The sequence below is a fragment of the Marmota marmota genome, unplaced genomic scaffold (genome assembly GCF_001458135.2).
Source record: "Marmota marmota marmota unplaced genomic scaffold, marMar, whole genome shotgun sequence".
In the NCBI taxonomy this organism is placed as follows: Eukaryota; Metazoa; Chordata; class Mammalia; order Rodentia; family Sciuridae; genus Marmota; species Marmota marmota.
In genome coordinates, this window is record NW_026000138.1 from 49,821 (window position 1) to 71,987 (window position 22,167).

The 22,167-nt window shown below is 50.0% G+C and overlaps 1 protein-coding gene across 1 annotated transcript in view; it reads right to left on the reverse strand.

Annotated features, from left to right (window-relative positions):
• Positions 1–22,167, reverse strand: part of LOC107156336 (transmembrane protein 132B-like) — a 223,127-nt gene that overhangs the window by 17,690 nt on the left and 183,270 nt on the right. The window lies entirely within an intron of this gene.

Here is a 22,167-nt window from a genome sequence, read left to right on the forward strand (position 1 = left end):
CCACAACCCCAGCGCCTGGGGTAAACTTTTGTTTGGGAATTTTTCTGCAAAAGAGTTTCCCTTCACTCTGGAAAAGTCTGAAATGGCAAAGCTGTTGTATGCTGGAATCTCAAAAACCCAAAGGTAAGATTGAGCTCCGGTTTCACTTGGAATTCATTGCTCCTGGGGAACTGATATTAAAATATTCAATACTAAACCTCAGGAAGAGGGTGCACCCCATGCTCCATCTTTGAAATAGTTACGCCTCAGTTATGAGGGTCAGGCTGCGGGAATCCTGGAAGTCAGCTGAAGCCATTTCCCTGGGGAGGAAGCCGAGATGACTTCTCATTTAGCTCCCAAGCCCTCCATGTGCACTGAGCTGGAGTTTAGTAGTTTTGACATTGACTAATGTTTGATAAGTTTCTTTTTAATTTCAAAAATTGAAGTCCATGCAAGACAGTTGCATAGCAAACAATCATAATATATAAACACATTATCTTGAAATATAATATCCATATGTTAACATTCACCTATTTTAAGAGGAGTTTTGACAAATGCAGAATCATGTAATTGTCACCACCGTCAAGACCTGGAATGTTCCCACGACCCTGAACGATGCCCGCATGCCCTTGCAGAGGATGCACTTGCTACCCTCCCGGTCTCCAGCCGCCGTTCATCGACTTTACCCAGCTCCAGTTTTGCCATTTCCAGTATTCCTGGACCCTGGAGGCGCCTGACATGCTGCTTCTATCACCACACAACAGGAGGCCTGTCCTGGCCCTGGGTGGCGGGTCCCTGCTCACAATGGGGCTGGACTTTGCTGTGTGGACGAGGCACAGCACTGTCCACTCACCAGCCCACGGACGTCGGGGCTCTTTTCAGCTCTGGCCAGCTTCGAAGGCTGCTGTGAACATCATCTGCCCCTCGGCAGGACATTTGTTTCCAATTCTCTAGAAGTGGGCTTGCAGGGTCCAGTGGCCAGCAGGTCCTTCACAGAGTTGGAAGTCAGCCATTATTTCCTCAGGTGTCTCTTCTGCCCCCTTTTCTCTCTCCTCTCCTCCAACTCCAGCTCCACATGGAGGCCCCGTTGCTGTCCCACAGGACCCTGATACATGTTTTCCAGTTTTTCCCTTCTCTTGGATCATTCCATGCGTCTATCTTCCAGTACACTGACTTTTCCCCTCCATCATCTCTAATCTTCTGGGAAGGCACCTAGTAAAATGTGTTTATTGCATAGTTTATGTAGTTCCAAGCTAGAATTTAAAATTTATTCTTTTTATAGTTTCTGTTTCTCCATTTCTATCCATTGTACTAGTCTGTTGTTTATTGCTATAACAAAAGAAATGAGGCTGCTGAAGAAGAAAGGTTTATTTCGCTCAGCTAGGAAGTTTAAAGAAAAGGTGGTCCCATCCATTAGGTCTCTGGTGGGGACCTCATGCGGAGGGGATCCCAGGAGCGGAAGCTCCTGTTCTAGAGAGATCACGTGGAGAGAAGGAAGCCAGAGGATTCCAGGACCAGCCTCGTGCTTTTCTGACAACCTTCTTATGAGAACTAACCAGGGTCCCATGCAAACCATTGTAATCGCTTCCCAGGGCACACTGCCAGTGACCCAGTGACTCCCCTAGGCCCCACCTCTCAAAGGGGCCACCTCTTAACCTCGCCACACTGGGGGGCCACCACTTCCAAACCATAGCAGGCTATTCTCCTTAATGTCCATGGTTAAACTGTTCATGATGCACGTTTGATGATCGTATGCACCTCCATAGGTTTTCCTCTGCTCTGTGGTCTCATTTTCTTGTTTCTGATCATTGCAGACAACGTGGACGATGCCTGGTAGAGGCTCTGGGTTCAGTTACACATCTCTGAAGAATCGTGCTGTTGATTTTTGGTTAAAGACGTGATTAATCTGAGCTTCTTGGAGCCTTCAGAGGGTCAACCACAGATTTAGGCAGATTATACACGGGATTTGAGGCTCCTTGCCAAAGGCTCTTCCTTCTCCAGGATTAGCCCCTCACTTTCCCATAGCCACTGTCATCCCCAACTCTGCCTCCGTTTCTTCAAGCCAGTAAGACTCAATTTTCTGAGTCCCAGCTTCCCTGCAGGGGGCCTGCACCCCTCAGTCTCTGAGTCATGAAGCAGGAACACACACACACACACACACACTCACACACGTGTGTACACACATGCACACACATGCACATGTGCACACACACGCGCACATGTGCACACACGCACATGTGCACACACACATGTGCACACACGCACACACGTGCATACGCACACACAATGCGCAGCCTATTCTCACAGCCCTTTGGACCCTCCTTGTGACTGGGATGAGTCTGAAAAGGCTCCTTCGAGGGTCTGAGTCTGCTTTCCCCCCATGGCTCAGGTCGCCGTCTGCACTGCCAGGCAGGAGGCCCAGAGCTGGGGCTGCAGAGGCCGGCGCCAAGGCCCCAGTTCAGGGGTGAGCCAGGGTGAGGGGCTCTGGGTCTCGCCATGGGCTGCGGCAAGCAGCTTTCCCTGGGGAGTGGGCATCTCCCGTTGGTCCATCAGCCCGGAACTCACAGCACCTTCGAATCATAGAAAATTATTTCAACAGCACAAGAGCAACAGGAAATTTAAAGATAAAAGAGGGAAGGAGATGGACAGATGGCCTAGGATATTAAAAAAGAGAATCTTTGACCTCATTACCCTTGAAATTCAGTGGCGTTGAGAGAAGCCCGCAAATAGACTGACATTCTGAATGCCATTTGGGTCAAAAATCAGATGACTATTCTTGTAACCTTCCGTTTACCTGGCGGCTTCTCAATAAATGTCAGCCGGGCAGAAAGTCAATAGCAGGGATCTGCAGGCTCCTGCCGTCCCAGAGTGTGCCCAACTCCCTGGTGGGGCTCTCCTCAGGAACACAGGAATTCTCCTGGCACCAAGTAATTAAAACCCAAGGATTCCTTCACATCTTCTACTTGGCCATTGTATTAATTACAACAGCCTCAAAATCTTTCTCATAGGCCAGTAATCTTTCTCCAGTAATTAGGTCTTAAGTCAACCTCCACTGGAAACCCCTGTGTGTGTGACCTCATTTCCTCTTGGCTGATGAGGTCAACCCAAGCCTTCCTGAGATGCCTTACGTCAGATGGGTCCCTTCCTCTCTGCCCCACTATGATCAGGAGGGACTAATCTGGTCCCCAGGAGCAAGGCTGAGCCAGGCTCATGCTTGAAATCATAGGAAACAGTGATCACAACGGGGACATTTTCCCTTTGTCTCCCAGGGCTACCTAGACAAAGGATGCAAAAATGAGATGTTCCAGGACAGGAAAAGGCCCTGTGTCCACGGCTCCCGCAGCTGTTCCCCGGGCTCCCAGGCAGGGACAAGGAGCTCCCACAGGATTGGGCGCCTGCACCTGGGGTTTGTCCGGTGCTCACCCCACATTAGTCTCATTTTCACAAATGTGCCCGTTGGTTTGTGTCCTCAAGGAACAAAATGATGCCATTGTGATGAGATCCGATGAGAGTCGGCACCAGGTCAGCTCCTGGGAGCAGGAAGACCATTAATTGGCCTCAAACAACAGAAGGACAGGTGCCACCTGGTCGGGCAGCTGAGCCAGGCTGAGCTAATGAGGGGCCTGTGGCCGTGGACAGCCTCTCGCCAGCTGAACTTTGGCATCACGAGCAAGTGTCCCCCACACACTCGCCACCAGCGTGACCAAGCCCATGGTGGGGAGGGTCCGACTCAGCCTGACATCCAAGCAGAGGGTGAGTCCTGCTCATCTCCCACCTCCCAGGTCCCCCTACAAAGCTAAGTCAGAGATGCCTCAGTCTTAAGGCGATCATTTGCTCCCTCTGATGCAGGCCGGCGGACTCGTCCTAATGAGAGATGCGGGCGTCTGGGGCCCGCACCTGCTGCCCTCAGAAGGACAGCGCATGGTCTGAGATGTGTGAGCTTCTAATGGGAACTAGACATTGGAAGTTGAACGATCCCAGAACATCAAGGTCAGGGTGCCCAGAAAGACACCAAGGAGGCTAGAGCCACCCGTGCCTGCACGCGCCTCTCATCCCATCAGTTCCAGACTCATGCTCCTGGCGGGTCTCTGGATTCTGGCCCAGAGGTCCCTCATCGGGTGTTCAGTAAGGTCTTGTGAGCATCCCTGGGTGCCAAGCCCTGTTCTCAGCCCTGCATCATGATGAGCTCTTCTGGTGTTTCTGTTCTAGTGAAAAGAAATAGCAAGCAACGGAGAAATAAAGCAAGCAGCACTCAACAGTGAACGTGGCAGCACTGGTGGCCTTCCCCAAACGCTCCCAGCTCCCTGTTCCCTGAACACGCCAGAGGGGCACCTCTGCCCCCTGGGGTTGGCTGGGCCGAGTCTCCAGTTTGCCCAACACATTTTTGTCTCCTTGTTAACAGAAGCATTTACTCCCTAGAGAGAGTCTCTATCTCCCTCAGCCATGGCCACCAGCCACTCCTGGAGGATCTCAGAGCACCCTGGTCTGCCCAGCAGCATGAAAGGTAAGAAGCAAGATGGGGGTGGCTTTGTCCATGAGCAGAGGCCCTCTGCCCACTCCTGGGGAAGTCTGGCTAAGGGCTGAGCAGGTCTCCTGTCCACCATGGTACCTGTCAGCCTGGACCACAGCAGACACAGGCCCATGGGCTCCCTGGCTGTCCAGTCCAGCTCCTGGACACCTGCTGAGTGGGGCATCGCTTCAGGGGCAGTTTTCTGAAAGACAGATTCTTCCCCTGTTAAGTGACACCCCAGGAATCAATGAAAGAAGGGGAGCAGCTAAGGTCCCTCAGGTAGAGACAGAGGAGTGCCCGGCTCAGAAGGACAGGGCCTCAGTGGACAATACAGGAGAGGAAGAGACCAGGCGGGGCCGTGGCACACACCTGGAATCCTAGGGAGGCTGAGGCAGGAGGGTGGCAAGTTCAAGGCCAGCTTCAGCAACTTAGTGAGGCCCTAAGCAACTCAGTGAGACCCTGTCTCCAAATAAACAATAATGAGGGAAGGAAGGGAGAAGGAATGAAAGGAATGAAAGAGGGAGAGAAGGAAGGGAGGGAGGGAAGAGACAGGGATCAGGAAGCAAGGACACAGAGCCTGGCCTCCAGCAGCAACTACATGCGCCTATGGCTCAAGACTGCTGGGCTCCTCCTCAGCTCTCTTTCCAATGGTCCAGGAGTTTCACAAATTCCCCGGAATAGAGGATGGAGCCTTGGACATCTGGAGGCATGGGATGACGCAGACAGGCCTCCCGCCTTATCCAGACATGGGATCAGCCTGAAATTGCCAGTCCCACACTCAACACCTGCTATGACAGGAAAACCCGGGACTCCTATAATGTCCCAAAGTTGAAGAGCAGCCTTCAGTCAATGTAATGAGGCACCGTGGCTCAACCAGAGAGCCTCTGCCCAGCAAGCACAGGCCCTGGGTCAAATCCCCAGCATTGCCAAAAATACAAACAAAAAAAAACAAATTGCGAGTATAACTCCCCAACAGGAGCAGGATGTCCAAGGTGAGATCTGAAGTGCTTCCCATCTAGACGTTCAAAGGACGGCTTGGCTAAGAGCCAAGGAAGGACAGCACAGGAAGCTGGGAAGAGAAGTGCTTCCGGCTTCCTGGGTCCTTGGAGGAGCTCAGGGATCCCAGGCCAGGTGATGAAGGAGACTGGCCTGCAAGAGGAAGCCAGCAAGACCAATGGGCCGGTGCACTTCACCAACCACCTCAGAGCCACACAAGGGTGCCCAGAGGCAGGGTGAGTGCAGCCAGGCTGACCAGTGAGCTCGGCCAGCCTGTGCATAATCTGGACGAGCCGAAGCCTCGTCAATCATTCTGGTGACACCTAAAGAACATCTGTGCTAAAACACAGGCGTTGTCTTTGCAAAGCCTACAGAAAGCAGTGGGCATGGAACAGAGGCAGCCCTCTTCCTAGGGGGCTCTGAGCTGTCGGAAGCCGGCCTCAGCTCTGAGCCCCTCCCCACCTTCCCCATCTGTCCACGGCCTCAGTGTGCCTGGAACCTGAGACAGAGAATGGAGGCAGAGAGACAGCAGAGGTGGCGCTGTAGGGTACGGGGCAGAGCAGCACATGGACTGAGGCCTGCTGGGGTCCTAGGTCCAGCCGAACAGCCAGGCCCACCCTGGATGGCCCAGTGGGTGGGCCAAACTGACCACTCTGGTACGTGGTTAATCAGCTTAATTAATCAGCACTCGAGTCCACCACATGGAGACGCTGTTCCTGCTCACAGGATGCAGTCAGACTCTGTCACGGGGGCCTACTCTCGGGCAGTGGCCCCAGCAGGATGAGTGGGACAGGACGGAGGGAATACTGCAAACAGGGACAGAGGGACTCACAAGGGAAGCCGAGGAACTGGACAAGCAACTGCAGAAAGCTGCTGCCACCCTGCGCTTGAAGGCCAGGGGAAGGAGTGGTGTTGCCACTGTGGTCGCCCCCAAGGAGCTACAGCTGCAGAGGAGGGCCATGTGGCAGGAGGGTCGCAGCCTCTCCCCACCCTCCCCTGCCTGCCCTCTGTCTTCCAGCACTGGGCACTGGGCAGCCAGCGGAAGCCAGCAACAAGGGAGCCCAGTGAAGTGGTCCATGGGCGTGAGCCCCTCCCCACCTTCCCCCTCTGTCCAGCACACACAGCAGGGCAGGAGGGATGGGGGGTGAGGGAGGGCGGACAGACAGGGACCACCCACCCCAGGCCATCAGGGATGGCTTTGCTGAGGCCCCGCCACCCCTCTGGCTCATGTCCACATCCCACTCCTGGCTTTCCAGTGCAGGTGTTGGGCAGGGCTGAACCCAGTCCCCAGCAGCCTCCTCCTGGCCAGCTTGTGGACAGAGGGGCCAACAGGAGCTCGCTGGGAAGGCGGGAGCGCAGAGGGAGGAAGGTTGGTGTGTGAGTCCACCGAGGGCTTCCCCATTGCAGATGCCCCGGAGTCTTCTCTGCCTCAGCCGGGGCAGCCGCTGGCCTGAGAGTGCCCCTCTGCTAGGTGCAGAGGGGGTCTGGCCAGAGTCAGGACTCAAAAGGACTAAGTTGCCGGGGACACTGGGAAACTGTGCTACTGGTCCTTGTTACTACTAGAGGTATCAAATGGCAGGTGGCCCTCCACTGCAGGGAGGGGCCATCCCTGGACCACAGCATGGCATGTCCCTGCTGCCGCTCACTCCCCCAGAGCGCCCTGCCCCTGCCCTGGGTAGGACAGCTTCGTCACTGGGAACGTGCCCACCTCCATGGGCTTGTTTTCACCTTCCTGGACTGTGAGCTGCTGAAGGCAGGAATGAGTTGGTTCCACCCACCTGTCCCCAGGGCCGGGCCAGGGTTGGGCACATTCCAGGGGCTGAGTGGGTCCTCAGCCTGACTGAGTGGACAATGGATGAGATTGTTCCCCAGGACTGACGGTGGCCATCCTGGGATGCCAGCACCTGCCCAGCTCACGTGCTTCCCAGGGATGCCCCAGCAGGCCCTTTCCTCCTCTGCTGCTGAGAAAGAGTCATGGTGACTACAGCTCTCTGGGCCCCAAGGAGCCCTGAGCCATCCCAGACCTCCTGCCCCCTCCAGTCCCCAAGTGGCCAGGTTGTCACTCCCCAGTGCCTCCTTCCTCGGCACCCCTCCATGCGCCACCCGCCCTCTGCCCACACCAAGGAGGTCAGCTTGGAAAGGACCTGGGGACACGGTGGACACCTGAGGCCTGGGAATGGGGAGCAGGGCGGGTCTGAGCAGCAGCAGCTGCCTGGTCCCTGTTCTCCTTCACCTGGGTTTCCAGAGACACATTCACCCTGGCACCTTGGATGCGTGTGACTAGCTGTCTAACTGTCTAACTGGCATGAAGAAGGGTTCGCAGGACCTCTATGAAAAGCCAGCCAGCAGTCGGTCAGGAGACAGGTGAGCGCTGGGCTGCCCCCAGATGTTCCTGAGTTGTGGCAGTTTGCAGGAACGCAATCCCCGGGCCTGCGAGGTGCACAGAGGGGAAGCAGGGCCTCTCGCAAACCCACAGAAATTTGCATCCCCCTGACCGTGGGCCACTTTCTCACCAAAGAATTCTCGATTCCTCTTGATTGGATTTTTTCCCCTTTCCTAGTTATATACTGAAAATCCAGTTTATTAACTTGGCTGAATTCCTGTTATGGTTTGGATGTGAGGTGTTGCCCACGAGATCCTGTGCTATGTGGTTAGATTTTGAGAGTTGTAACCTCATCAGTGGATTAATCCATCTGCTGGATTACTGGCTTGAATGGATTAAAAGGTTGGTTATTAGAGGCAGGTGGAGTGTGACTGGAGGAAGTGGGTTCCTGGGGCGTGACTTTGGGGTTTCCCTTTCGTCCCTGCACCTCAGTTGTTCTTTCTGCTTCCTGTCTGTCGTGAGCTGAGCAGCTCTCCTCTGCCACCTTTCCACCATGATATGCCCCCTCACCTCTGGCCCAGAGTAATGAAGTCAGCCAGCCATGGACTGAACCTCCCTTGCTAAATTTTTCCTTCTCTCAGTAGAACTTGCAGGGCATCTCCACCAGCATACTGAAAAGCCAACTAACACAGAAATCAGTATAAGAAGTGTGACTAACAGGACCAAGGGTTCAGAAGTCTTTGGAACTGGTTTGTGAGAGGAGTTTGGAGGAGTTTGGAGCTGCAGACTGGAGGAGCCTTAGAATGAAGTAAGCAGAGCTGGATGGTGATTCTGGTGGGAGCTCAGAACACCAGAGGCTGATAAGATGCAGACTGAGTCACGAGGTTTCAAACAGAAATGAGGCATCTATCAGGAACTGGACTTGTGTTACATTCTGGCAAAGAACTTGTCTGCATTTTGTCCATGTCCCGAGACTTTCCATGAGGCTGAATTTAAAGGCAATGAACAACAGTCAGTGGGATGGCAAGGGTATTCCTATCCGCTTTCAGCTAGGTTTGCTGTAAGAGTGGACCAGAAGAACTTTATCTGGAAAGTGCATGTAACATTGGGGCCAAGGAAGGTTTGGTTATTGAAGACATTACAACCACTAAAGAGAAGCTCAGTACTTTGCACAGAGACCATAGGAAAGACACCTTTTTCAGGAATAAGCAAGAACACACCCATTGCAGGCTCAGGGTGTAGAAGTAAAAACTTGTTTAAGAAAACTTGGGTGCACCTGTTCACACAGGGGTGTCTAGAAAGCTGTTTCCCCAGGATATGTTTCACTGTGCTCCGTCCAGGCACTCGGAGGACACTGGAGCCATAGTCCAGGGTGACCAGCTAGTGATCCAGTAGGCAGCATCTTGGCACATTCCACGTGGTGCGTGTTCTGCACAAACGCAAGATGCTGAAGTTAGGGGACCACCTAGGCCTCCACCAAGACTTAAGCAGAGCCTCGGCAGCCAGGGAAAGTGTAGCAGATCTGGAATCCCTACCAGCAGCGCTGAGAGGAGAGTGTGTGAAGCTGCGAGGGGGAAGCCAAGGGGGCAGTGGAGACCTCTGAGCTTGAGAGACGCCAAGAATGTAGAACATGTGCTGAGGGGTTTTGCCAACTGTGAAAGAGCCGAGCAGGAGAGGCCATGTGGGCCGCCAGGCTCCAGGGACATCACCTCTCACCACCTGGGCCCCGGATGCCAGATGTTGAAATGTTTGCCAGGCTGGGTTCTTGCTTTTGTCCCGTTCCTTCCTTCTGTGCCCCTATTTCTCCCTTTCAGAAGGAAAATGTTACTCTCTGCAGCCGCATATTGGATATGTGTGATTTCCTTTTGATCTTTATGGGGCTCACAGCCAGAGTTCTCCTTGAGTCAGTCACAGATGAGACGTTGAGCTTGGACTAGGGGGGATGCTGGAACTTTAAGATCACGGGACTGTTGGAGATGAGCTGAATGCACTTTGCATTGTGAGACAGGCATCAGCTTTTGGGGGCCAGGGGTGGAATATTACAGTTGGGATGAAGTGTCCCCCAAAAGCACCTGTGTTGATGCAGGTATGTTCAGAGGTGCAAGGATTAGATACGAAAGCTGTGACCCTATCAGAGGAACAATCCATTTGATGGCTTAATAATTTGAATGAACTGTGTAGTTAGGGTAGGCTGGAGGAGGTAGGTTGCTATATTTTGTCCCTAGTGCCTCTCTCTCTCTCTCTCTCTCTCTCTCTCTCTTTCTCTCTCTCTCTCTCTCTCTCCTGTCGGTCATGAGCTGAGCATATTCCCTCTGACTCATCTTGGGCTCAGAGCAATGGAGTCAGCCGACCATGGACTGAACCTCTAAAACCAGGAGCCAAGATGAACTTTTCCTCCTCTGAGTTGCTTTGTCAGCTCTTTTGGTCACAGTGAGGCAAAGATGACACAACTGCCATTCTCTCAGCTGGCTTTGCAGACTCCCACTCCTCCTGGCCATGCTTCTCAGAGAAAGACATCGCCCTGCCCAGGCCTGCTCCTTTCAAAAACCGTATTTGTCTCCCCCAGGGCAGACTGTGGTACAAGCCAAAAGGAAATCCTCCACCTCTGATGCCCTCGGTGCCCTCTGGTGCTTCATTCCCTGCCCTTGACAGACAAGCCGATGCCTATTGACCCGTCACATCAGTGGGTCACCCTGAACTTGACTGAGGACTCTCACAGTCCAGTGGCCAATCTCAGAATAAGCCGACCACTGTGGGTTCTGCTGCACAGGCAGCCACAGGGGCAGTGAGGCTCTCCTTCCTGGAGACGTAACCCAAGCAGCATCTCAAGGTCACCAGGCCATGCTGCCTGCACATGCCGTAAGTGGCACAGCAATGGAACAAGCCCCGTGAGCTGTGGCTCTGAGGGGACTTCAGATAACTGGCTCTGCCAGTCCTTGGGCTGTGACCACTCAGACAAGCTGACCTGGTTTGTCTGTACCTTACAAGGGCTTCAGATTGGTACTTCTTTGCTGCAAGTATGTCATCTCAGAACTCAGCAGATTAAAACAATAAACACTCATTGTCTCACAGCTCCCCTGATGAGTGACTCAGGAGTGGCTTAGCTGAGCGCTTCCTGTTGGGGGTCCTTCCTCCTGAGTTCCTGCATCCTCTGACAGCTGGGAGGGCCCAGGGTGAGCTGCGAGGCACCTCAGTTCCTCCCCTCAGGGCCTCTCCACAGAGCTGCTTGAGTGTCCTCATGACTGACAGGTGGCTCCTCAGGACAAATAACCCCCAAAAAGCAAGGAGGAAAGCACACAGCCCTTTGTGACCTAGTCTCTGAAGTCACACGTCACTTCCGCCACATGCGGTCTTTGTAGAAGTGGGCCACTAAGTCCTGCCCACACAAAGGGAGTGGAATTCAACCCCATCTTTTCACAGAGAGTCTCAAAAGAACTTGCATATCTATTTCAAAAAAGCTACGTGCCTCCTGCACACCTCACCAATGTGGAGCTCAGGCCTGCGAGACCAGCAAGCTAGGCAGGAATTCCTCTCTGTCGGCACCTGCCTGGGCTCAACCTCTGCCTACCTCGGCTCCCCATCAGTAGGTGAGCCTGGCCACACCCACACTGCCTCTTTATGGGAGCATTAACCAGAAAAGGTATATAAACTATTGCACTAGCACAGTAAGAATTCAACCCATCATTGTCAATATTTTAATTACTATTAAGAATCAAGAGGATCATTGAGCATTCTTTGCAGTTAATCTCTGATATAATTTCCCCCAACATAATACTATTGGTGGGATTTACAGAAGTAAGCAATAGTTAATTTTTTTTAATTTATAGCTGACAACTTTTGAACAGCATCCTACTAATAACAATGTGATTGAGGTGACTGACACCCAAGGCATCCTGATATTATTATGACATGTTCAGTGTCCAGAATTCATAAAAGTTTATAGGCACTGTCTGCTTTACGGAAGTTCCAGCACCAACTGAGAGTTAAACTTCAGCTCTTTTTACATATAAGGCCATTCAAACCAGCCACCTCCACCTTTGAACAGAAACAAATCAGAAAATACTTAATGAGATACTGCAGGAGCCCTGGTTCATGCATCAATATTCCAGGTTTCTAATGTTCCCGTGACACTGCTAACACATGTCTACTGTGTGACCTTGGGCAAGTCACTTAATCTCTATTAGTCTCAGTGTTCTCAACCACAGATGGAGGTGCTGAACACCGGATTTCTCACCTTCTACCCAGCTCTAGACATCTGCCTTCTCAGAATTATCCAACAGTGAGATCCAAGGTTGAATAGCAATCTCAAAACCAGCAAAAACCAGAGACAATGAACGGGAAGACTGTACTTGCAAATGGCACTGAACGTGTACTGCCTTAAGACCTGGATCCGGTAGGGAGGATGGGAGGGAAGAAGGGAGGCAGGAAGGGACACATCAGTACAAACATATGTATAATTCATTGTGATAAAAAACAACTTCTTCAGTTCAGTCTTATTGCTCATACTAGGCTCTCCTTAATAGACTAGAAGATCCTCTCCGAGAGACGACAGCTGTCCCTTCTCTTCTGACCCATATCAGTCTGGTTTTCATGTAATGAAGTACACAAAACCTGATGTTTAACACTGTCCTCAGCTGGGGTTGGGGACAGAGCCCAATGACAGAGTGCTTGCCTTGCAGGCGTGAGGCCCTGGGTTCCATCCCCAGTGTCAAAAAGTAATAATAATACACTCACCTGTCCAACGGTTCACCAGGGGTACATGGGTGGGCTGAGCCAGGTCCAGAGAAAGAATGACCCCACCTCTGCAGACTCAGGTGACCACAGGCTAAGTGAATCGTCCCTCTTGGGGTGATTTGTTAGTCAGCAAAAAACCCCCGATCAGTGGCCTTTGTAACTGCTCACTGTTCAGTCCACTGTTGGGGCAGGGACACCGTCTCTTCCCTGAGCTTGAGCACCCCGTAAGTGTGACGTTTACTTAGAGTCCTGGATGATGCTGTCCATCAAGTTGAGCAAGTCCCTTTCTGCGCCCACCCTGCTAAGCTGTTTCGCACAAGTTGAGAGCTCACACAGAAGCTGAGCAGCCCTTTGCAGATAAATGGAAAGCGCCAAGCACACCACCCTGGGAATAGACTGGCTCGTGAAGAAGAGACAGGACATAGGAAACCTTTCAACAGGGACACGGGAACACATGGGACCCAATGACACATAGCAAAGGCACAAACTCAAGTTCAACACAAGTTCAGAGGAAGGTGCGAGGCTGCCCCAGAGCAAAGAGTTTGTGTCCCCTACTCTTGGGAAACAGGCATCCAGGTGGGAGACGAGCAAGACCCAAGAGTAGGGGATGGCACAGCCTGCCCAAGGCACACTGGGCAGCCCTGGGCCTTCTCCTCACCATGTCGCCCACCCAGGCCCAGGAAAGGGGCACCTCCTGGCCTGCCTCCAAGCCCTGTCTCCGCACCCTGACCAGGGAGAGGCAGGTGGAAATGATGTAAGCCGCGTTGAATCAGGGCATTGGAAAACTGCCTGTGAGCTCTTCCATCGTTGCCATGGAAACCTAGGGATGGCATAGCAACAGGCACAGTTTCCAGATGACACAGGGAGAGGACAGAAGCGGCCAGGGTCCCTCATTACTACTTGGCTCAAATGCAGCAACTTGGAAGTGGCTCAGAAACTCTATCCAAGCCTCATTAGACTGTGCTAAGCCACCAAGATAGAGGGTTATTTGTTACAGCAGCTAGTAACTAATTAACCTAACTAATACAGAGAGCTGTGATGGTTTGGTTCAAAGGGTTTAGTAATACCCCGTGAATCCCTTAGTGACAATCCCAAGTGCCACACTACTGGCCTGGAAGGCTCGTCTTCCACTTCCCGTTTTCAAAGACAGCCCTCATCCTTGGAGCTAAGGAAGAAAGAGGGTTCCTGCCTTTCCCATGAAAAGCAAGGTTCTTGCTGTCATAAACCAACATCTACCAAGGCTGCTGAATAATGGGGACATGGAGGATGGGCCAGAGTAAAAGGAGAAGAGACAGACCTCCTGCAGTCACAGGGAACGGAACGCAGACTTCCTATAGTTTCAGGACAAACTTCAAGTAACCACCACCATCCAGGGAGGGAAAGGAAATAATCTCCTCAGGGCAGCACTCTATTCTCCAGGGCCTCTGGGTAGTTCACTTCCCATCAATCCCCCAAACTAAGCTAGGAGGACACCCGAGGTCAAAGCCTAGGAGGAGTGGGCCACTGCCCAGCGAGACAGTAATTAAACCCTGTGAAGAATCACAGCTGTCTCCTAGCATCAGGAAACAGAAACCTCCAGGGACCAAGCCCTCGGGTCCCTTTAAAGGCAAGACCACCCAGAGCAAAGGCATGTTCTGAGGTGGGCAGGTTCAGGGGCAACCTCCAGGCCCTTTGGGGTCTCCTATTGACCCTCAGAGCCTTTCAACACAACTCAAAGCACATCAAGAGCCTGGGCTCCTTCCCACCCAGAATTTTCTTTTTTTTTATTTTTTAATTGATTTTTAAAAAAATAAATGACAGGCAGAATTCTTATTACAAATCTTATTACACATATAGAGCACAATTTTTCTATATCTGGTTGCACATAAAGTATGTTCTCACCATTCGTGTCTTCACACATGTACTTTGGATACTGATGTCCATCACATTCCACCATCCTTGCTAACCCCCTGTCCCCTCCCTTCCCCTCCCACCCCTCAGTCTTATCTAGAGTTTGTCTATTCCTCCCATGGTCCCTCTCCCTATCCCACTATGAATCAGCCTCCTTATATCAGAGAGAACATTCAGCATTTGTTTTGGGGGGGATTGGCTAACTTCATTTAGCATTATCTTCTCCAACTCCATCCATTTACCTACAAATGCCATGATTTTGTTCTCTTTTATTGCTGAGTAATATTCCATTGTGTATATATGCCACGTTTTTGGCCACGTTTTTTTTTAATCCATTCATCTACTGAAGGGCATCTAGGTTGGTTCCACAGTTTAGCTATTGTGCTGTGTAAACATTGACGTGGCTGTGTCCCTGTAGTGTGCTTTTTTAAGTCCTTTGGGTATAGACCAAGGAGAGGGACAGCTGGGTCAAATGGTGGTTCCATTCCCAGATTTCCAAGGAATCTCCATACTTCTTTCCATATTGGCTGCACCAATTTGCAGTCCTACCAGCAGTGTATGAGTGTACCTTTTTCCCCACATCCTCGCCAACATTTACTGTTTTTTTGTCTTCATAATAGCTGCCATTCTGGCTGGAGTAGTTTTGATTTGCATTCCTCTAATTGCTAGAGATGATGAACATTTTTTCATATATTTGTTGATTAATTGTATATCCTCTTCTGAGAAGTGTCTGTTCAGGTCCTTAGCCCATTTGTTGATTGGGTTATTTGTTTTTTCAGTGCTTAGCTTTTTGAGTTCTTTATATACCCTAGAGATTAGTGCTCTATCTGATGTGTGAGGGGTAAAAATTTGCTCCCAAGATGTAGGCTCTCTGTTCACCTCACAGATTGTTTCTTTTGCTGAGAAGAAACTTTTTAGTTTGAATCCATACCATTTATTGATTCTTGGTTTTATTTCTTGTGCTATAGGAGTCTTATTAAGGAAGTTGGGGTCTAATCCCACATGATGAAGATTAGGGCCTACCTTTTCTTCTAATAGGCGCAGTGTCTCTGGTATAATTCCTAGTTCCTTGATCCATTTTGAGTTGAGTTTTGTGCACGGTGAGACATAAGGGTTTAATTTCATTTGTTGAAGAAGCTATCTTTTCTCCAATGCATGTTCTTGGCACCTTTGTCTAAAATAAGATAATTGTAATTTTGTTGGTTAATCTCTGTGTCCTCTATACTGTATCATTGGTCTACCAGTCTGTTTTGGTGCCAATACCATGCTGTTTTTGTTACTGTTGCTCTATAGTATCATTTAAGGTCTGGTATAGCAATGTCACTGCTTCGCTCTTCCTGCTAAGGATTGCTTTAGCTATTCTGGGTCTCTTATTTTTCCAGATGAATTTCATGATTGCTTTTTCTATTTCTATGAGGAATGCCATTGGGATTTTGATCAGAATTGCATTAAATCTGTATATCTCTATACAGATTTAATTTTGGTAGTGTGGTCATTTTGACAATATCAATTCTGCCTATCCAAGAGCAAGGTAGATCTTTCCATCTTCTAAGGTCTTCTTTGATTTCTCTCTTTAGCATTCTGTAGTTTTTATTATATAGATTTTTCACCTCTTTTGTTAAGTTGATTCCCAAGGTTGTTTTTTTTTTTTTGAGGCTATTGTAAATGCCCACCCAGAATTTTCACATCCACAACAGACACGAGGTTATAGAACACTGAGCCCCCCCCCTTACTCTGATAAAATCTCTAAAATATGTTTCTCAGTCAAATTATCCTGATGGCCCCGAGGTCACACAGCCAGAAAGACCAGGGCCAAGATGTATTCCCAGGCAGTTCAACACACAGCCTTGTTTGTGACCAACATGCGATGATACGACATCATAACCCACTAACAACATAAGGCACCAGGGCCACAACACGCCAGTCACATGATACAGCAGGACAGTGCACTCACCAGACCACGCCCCACCCTTGACACTGAGGAATCATTCTATTCACCTTGTGATCAGTTCTTATTGCTCAAATGTATTTACTTTAACTGTAAAGGACTCAGGACTTGGAGAATGGAGACCACAGCTGGATGCCAAAGCTGTGAGCAACTCACTGCACGAGGGGGCTGACCCAAAAAGCCGCTGGTGGCTGGGCAGGGTCTTTGCCCTCAGTGCAAGCTGCTCATCATGCCTAAACCCACCTTCCAAAACCTGCCAGAGAACATACCAGGGCTTGAGGGTCACACCACAGTCATTTCAAAGAGCTCAAAAATAAGCTCCCAGGTGCAGTTTCTGGCAAAAGCACAATAAAACAAGTCAGCATGGTAAAGAATTACTGAGTGCCATTCACTAGCCATGTGCTGGCCCTGCCTCATGGGAAACAGGAGGACTTAGGCCAAGTTCTGGGCCCCAGGAAGGTCACACAGACAGAAGTGAGGGGACACTCGTCCCAGCTAATGATATTCCCGCATGCTTATCCCTCTCACAGTGGTGGCAATGCGTTCATGGCAAGAAAGGGCAGCATCGGTGCTGCTGGCGAGGAATCCTGGAGTCAGGGGAGACAGAGGCTTGGTCACAGGTACTGAGCACAGCTAGACAGGAGGGCCATCCAGGTCTACAGCATAGTCAGGTGACCGCAGCTCACAACATATGGTATATTTTATAAAGAACTAGAAAAGAAGAGTTCATAGCCTCTAAACATAAAGAAATGATAAATGTTCAAGGAGACGCAAATGGTAATTATCCCGATTTGATCCTTACACACTATATACAGGAATCGAATTATCACATTGAACCCATGAGTATACATCATTATTATATGCCAATTAAGGTCAATTATTTTTAAAAATCAAGGAGTTGCTACCAAAGAAAAAAGATCTGGATTCTGGGGGGCCCAAGCCCAACTATGTCCTTGTCAAATACCTGGGCAAGCAGAAGGCAGGGAAAATGATGAAGAACCATCAAGGCTCGTCGTCGGAGAAAATGCCCGTTTATTGAGGAACAGTTCTGCATATTTATAGAGCTGGGGTGGTTTGACAGATATGACAGTTTAACGGTTGAACAGTTTGACAATTGGCTGGGGTGCTTTCTGATTGGTGGGTAAGGATCATGTGAGCCAGCAGGGCTAGTCTGATTGGCGGGTAAGGATCATGTGAGCCAGCAGGGCTCACCATTGGATGGCCCTTCTTGGGGGATGGGGAAGTTAGTCTTTGGAGCCAGGGAGACTCCCAACAACAGAGGCATCACCCCAAGAGGACGGGGTGAGAGAAGGCTTATTAGGGGCATCTGCTTCCTCAGGATGGCCTCCCTGAAGAACATTCCCCATCAGATTGGACCCCAGCCACTGAGTTCAGTTAGGTAAGACCTCCCCCTCCCAAGCCTGGCCATACCCATCAGACCTCAGCAGCATCAATCATGGGAAGCCATCAATAATGGGAAACCGATTCACTGGTTGGCAAAAAGTCAATTGGATTTTCTTTTGATAAATTGAATGTAAAGACAGAAAGAGCAGGTTCGGAAAATGGTCAATGCTAAGGGGATCCCTAAAGTGGGTTTCCAGAAATTTCTCCACTGAGGTCTTTGAAGATGCTCTCAGTCTTGGTCTTCCTGAGGCCTAGAGAGCCAATGGACCCCTGGACTCCATGAGCCAAGCCACATCCTCCCAATAAACTCCCCTGCTTGCTCCTGCATGGGTTTCTGTTCTTCCTTGTCTAGTCCAAAATAAAAATCTCACGCAGGCCTCACCAAACAGGAAGGTGGATACCAAATGACCTGTTGTTTCCTTTGCAAAAGAAAACTCACCCAACTAACAGGACTGAAAGGCTTGGCTTGACACTCTGCCAGGAAGCCAGTGGAGAGTGATGGGGTAGAAATTATCTAAACGTGTGTGTGGGTTCTCTCTCGTCCAACGAGGAGGTCCACGGAACAGGGTAGAGGAACATGTGGCTGCGGAGTCGCTAATCAAGACCTCCAGAGACCAAGCAGGAAGCAGGTCTGATTTTATTGCACAATATCCATGTATATATACTCAGTAGCTAAGGAGGTAGCTACTCAGTGGCTACTACAGGTAGTCACCAATGCAATTTCTGCTAACTGTCCCTGCAGTGACCAATCAAGGAGTGGGCCATGGAGCAGGCACAGGGACTGCAACACGCAGCCTCACACCCAGGACTATGCCTACGGGGTAAGTGGTTTGCCGCTCACACACCTAGCCCAGGGGAGAGGTTTGCCACTCAGACGCCCTTAACATACACCATGTATGCAGTACTCCATGCATTTGTCCCCACAAACATGCTTGGTGCAGATATAAATATGACATGAGGAAACCCACTACTCTGTACAATTAATGTGCACTAATAAAATGCCCACCCCAAAAAAGAAAGAAAATTAAACCAAAATGCCCAGAGAAGTATGTTCGAACTTTACTCCCAAAAGTTAAGTTGACCAATATTGAATAAAGCTGAAAGAAGGAATGAGTCCCAACACCAAAAATGTGACAGTTTTGCCTCAAAATGGAAAAAGAAAAAAATTAGGTTCTTGAGGACATGGGGGAGGAGGGGTTCCTGAAAGAGAAATACTGGGTGATGGAATAGTTAACTAAAGGATTCCCCCGAATTCCCTCACAGGGAAGGGGTGGACTGCCTGGGACAGTGGAAGAGGCCACATCAATTAGAATAATTGCTTTACCTGGCCATCTGTATGGCTCAATTTCCTCCTGATAAAATTTATAAATTATGATAATATTAGTTGTGAGTTGGATCTTTTCATAATCCATTCCGACATCTTTAAATAAAAGCAAACATATTATACACTAGAAGGGGGGATTTATTTAGGTTTGATTCAAACCCCAGCAAGAGGTAAAGTGTGCAGTTGATGAAGACCTGAATCACCCCCACAGGCTGGGTGGTACCAGGTTCCAATAGGGTGGAGGTGACATCCGAACCGTGGTCAAGCTTTCCGGGCTGGGAGTGGCCAGGTATCTACAGACGCATACTCAGCCCTCCGCACAGGACAGATTGCTGTCCACTGCCAAGGGCAGGATTGGGTGCAGAGTGAAGTCAGAATTAAAGAGAGGCAGTCAGCGTAGATGGGTGACCAGCAGGACCGCAAACATGGAGGCCAGTCTGGGTACAGGGAGTTGAGACCACCCCTGGAGATTGGGATATTAGTGCCTCCAAAGTGCTTTGATCATCAAGATCACCTGCCTGCACTGCCCCTCCCAGCAGGTTGTTCTGAAGCTGCCCTGAGCCCACAGGGGCTGCTAATTAATGTCCCCCGGGCAGCCGCTCCCTCCCTGCCCCATCACCCCACCTTGGCCTTCCAGGCCACCTGCTTCTCGCCTTTTGGCCATCACACCAGCATCTCCTGGGCCTGGTCACATACCCAGGAAGGAGAGAGAGACAGGAAGAGGACAGGAGGACAAAGAAAAGCTGAAATGTATAAAAGGGGCAGGACACTCCCACTTCTTGGATACCAAGACACCAGCTATGCCCCTTCTCCCTCCCAGGAGAAGTCTGTGTTACTATTTTTCTAAATAAGACTCATTCTTCATGCTTGCAACAGCCGCTACTCCTAATGTTCAAACTTCAACATTTGGGGAAAAACTCGCCCTGGTGACCAGCAGTATCAAGAGGATGGTCCAGCTTTAGGATGTCCCCCACATATGCTGCTCACCATTTGAGCCTCAACCATGAGAACAGCCTGAGGTTCCCGTGGTTCTCCCACAGAGCCACACCTGTGAGAAAGGTGACCTCAGAGCCACACCTATGAGAAAGGTGACCTCCGCACCACTGCGTTTCCTGGGAGAGCCCCCAGTTGGCATTCGGGCTGACCATTAAGGAATTTGTTATTATTTGCATAAGCCAATCTTGGAAACAGTTTGGGGGTTTCCTCAAAAAGTTAAAACAGGTCTGGGCGTGGTGGTGCACACCTGTAACCCTAGCAACTCAGGAGGCTGAGACAGGAGGAATGCAAGTTCGAGGCCAGCCTCAGCAACTTAGCACGGCCCTAAGAAACTTATCAAAACCCTGTCTCAAAATAAAACATAAAAAGGACTGGGGCTGTAGCTTCATTACAACACTCTGGGTTCAAATCCTAGTACCATAAAGAAAAAAAAAATAGGATTACCATATGACCCAACGAACTCCTAACCCTATATCCCACCTAAAGAAAGACAGAAGGCAGGGACCCCAACAGATGCTTGAGCCCAATGCCCGTAGCAGCACAGTGGCAGCTGGGCACTTGGAGGACCCAGATGTCCCTCTGCAGATGGGTGGGAGAACGGCAGGTGGCCCACCCCTACGGCCATCTATTATTCAGCCATAAGAAAGGAATGAAACCCATCCCTTGCTAGAGCGGGAGGAACCCGGGAACATAGGGTTCCATGGAACAAGCCAGACACTGAGGGTTGCGCGTCACAGGGTTCCCCATGTGTGAACCATCCAGAGCAGGCTGACCAGAGACCCAGGACGCAGACAGCTGGCCAGGAAAGGGGGAGCCACCCTCTCCCTGCTTAGAACCTCTTGGAAGTAGATGGTGAAGGCACTTTTCACACTTACAAAAAGCCACCGAATTGTTCCCAGCATAAAATGATGAATCTGCTTGTTCAACTCGATAAAAATAATAATCTTCCTTGCCAAAAAACGTCAGTCCCTTTACTTTTCTAATAACAGGCTCATAGCGTCAAGATCTTTTCCTCTCAGCACCCGTGCTCTCCCGCTGCCCCAGACATTGACTGTGACCCAGTCTGTTTTAATTACAAGACACGAAGCAGGTAACGAGGCTGTGAATCCTCTGAGTGGTAACAAAAAATCAGAGCAACTTCAAGTCACCTTAACACCAGGGATGTCATGCAATACCGAGAAAACTTAATAGGTGTCTCAATGATTCCAGCGTTCTAGAAACTGGAAGGGATTTACTCCCCAGATCAGGAAAAAAGATGTATGTAGGGAGAACTCACTTATTTCTCCGCTTCTTCAGTCAGTAGATCTGTGGGGACAATGTACTCCCTGATAAGTTGTATTCTGTATTTAACAAGATAAATTATTTATAACAATGATGGCTATACCAATGCTAATGGTGTAGTGGCACCCCCTTCTCCACAGAAAGTCTCAACTGAGCTTCTCCAGAAGTCTTTACCATAACTGATCTTAGGATTCTCAGCACAAGAGTGTCTACAAAAGAGTTCAATGTAGTTAAACTTTTCATTTCCTGTTGCTCTATCTTACTTGGCCTGGAAGAGATCAGCACTCCGGGTGCTCAACACCCTTTTACTAGTTTTTCACAAACATTTATGGACCATTTAATATAAATAACCACATACATAATAATTCGTAGAAGTGTGCTTGCAAATGCAGATATGATAAGAAAAACAGATTCTTTTAACTAGGCCCCTGGCCTTGGGCCAGAGATGTTCACATTTCAAAGAGAAGAGAAGAGGTTACTAACTGGGCTCCATGGTAACAGCTGGCAGGTGAGGGGGGACAGGCGGAAGAGTCTCTCCCCTTCTCAGGTGCTGTCCTTGAAGGGTTAACCTGCCCAGAACAGTGAAAGAAAAGGCTGCTTTTGTGTGAACTTCTGCATACTGGGAACTTCTGAGCCCCTCCCCTTACACACTGGGTACAGAGTTCTGAAACTGCCTGAATTTGGGGTTCAGGGGGTTGAGTGATATAGCCAAAGCTGTGCCCCCTGAACCTGGATATGGCTAATTAAACCTGTTTCATGTTCCTACTTGGTGTCTTGCCCTC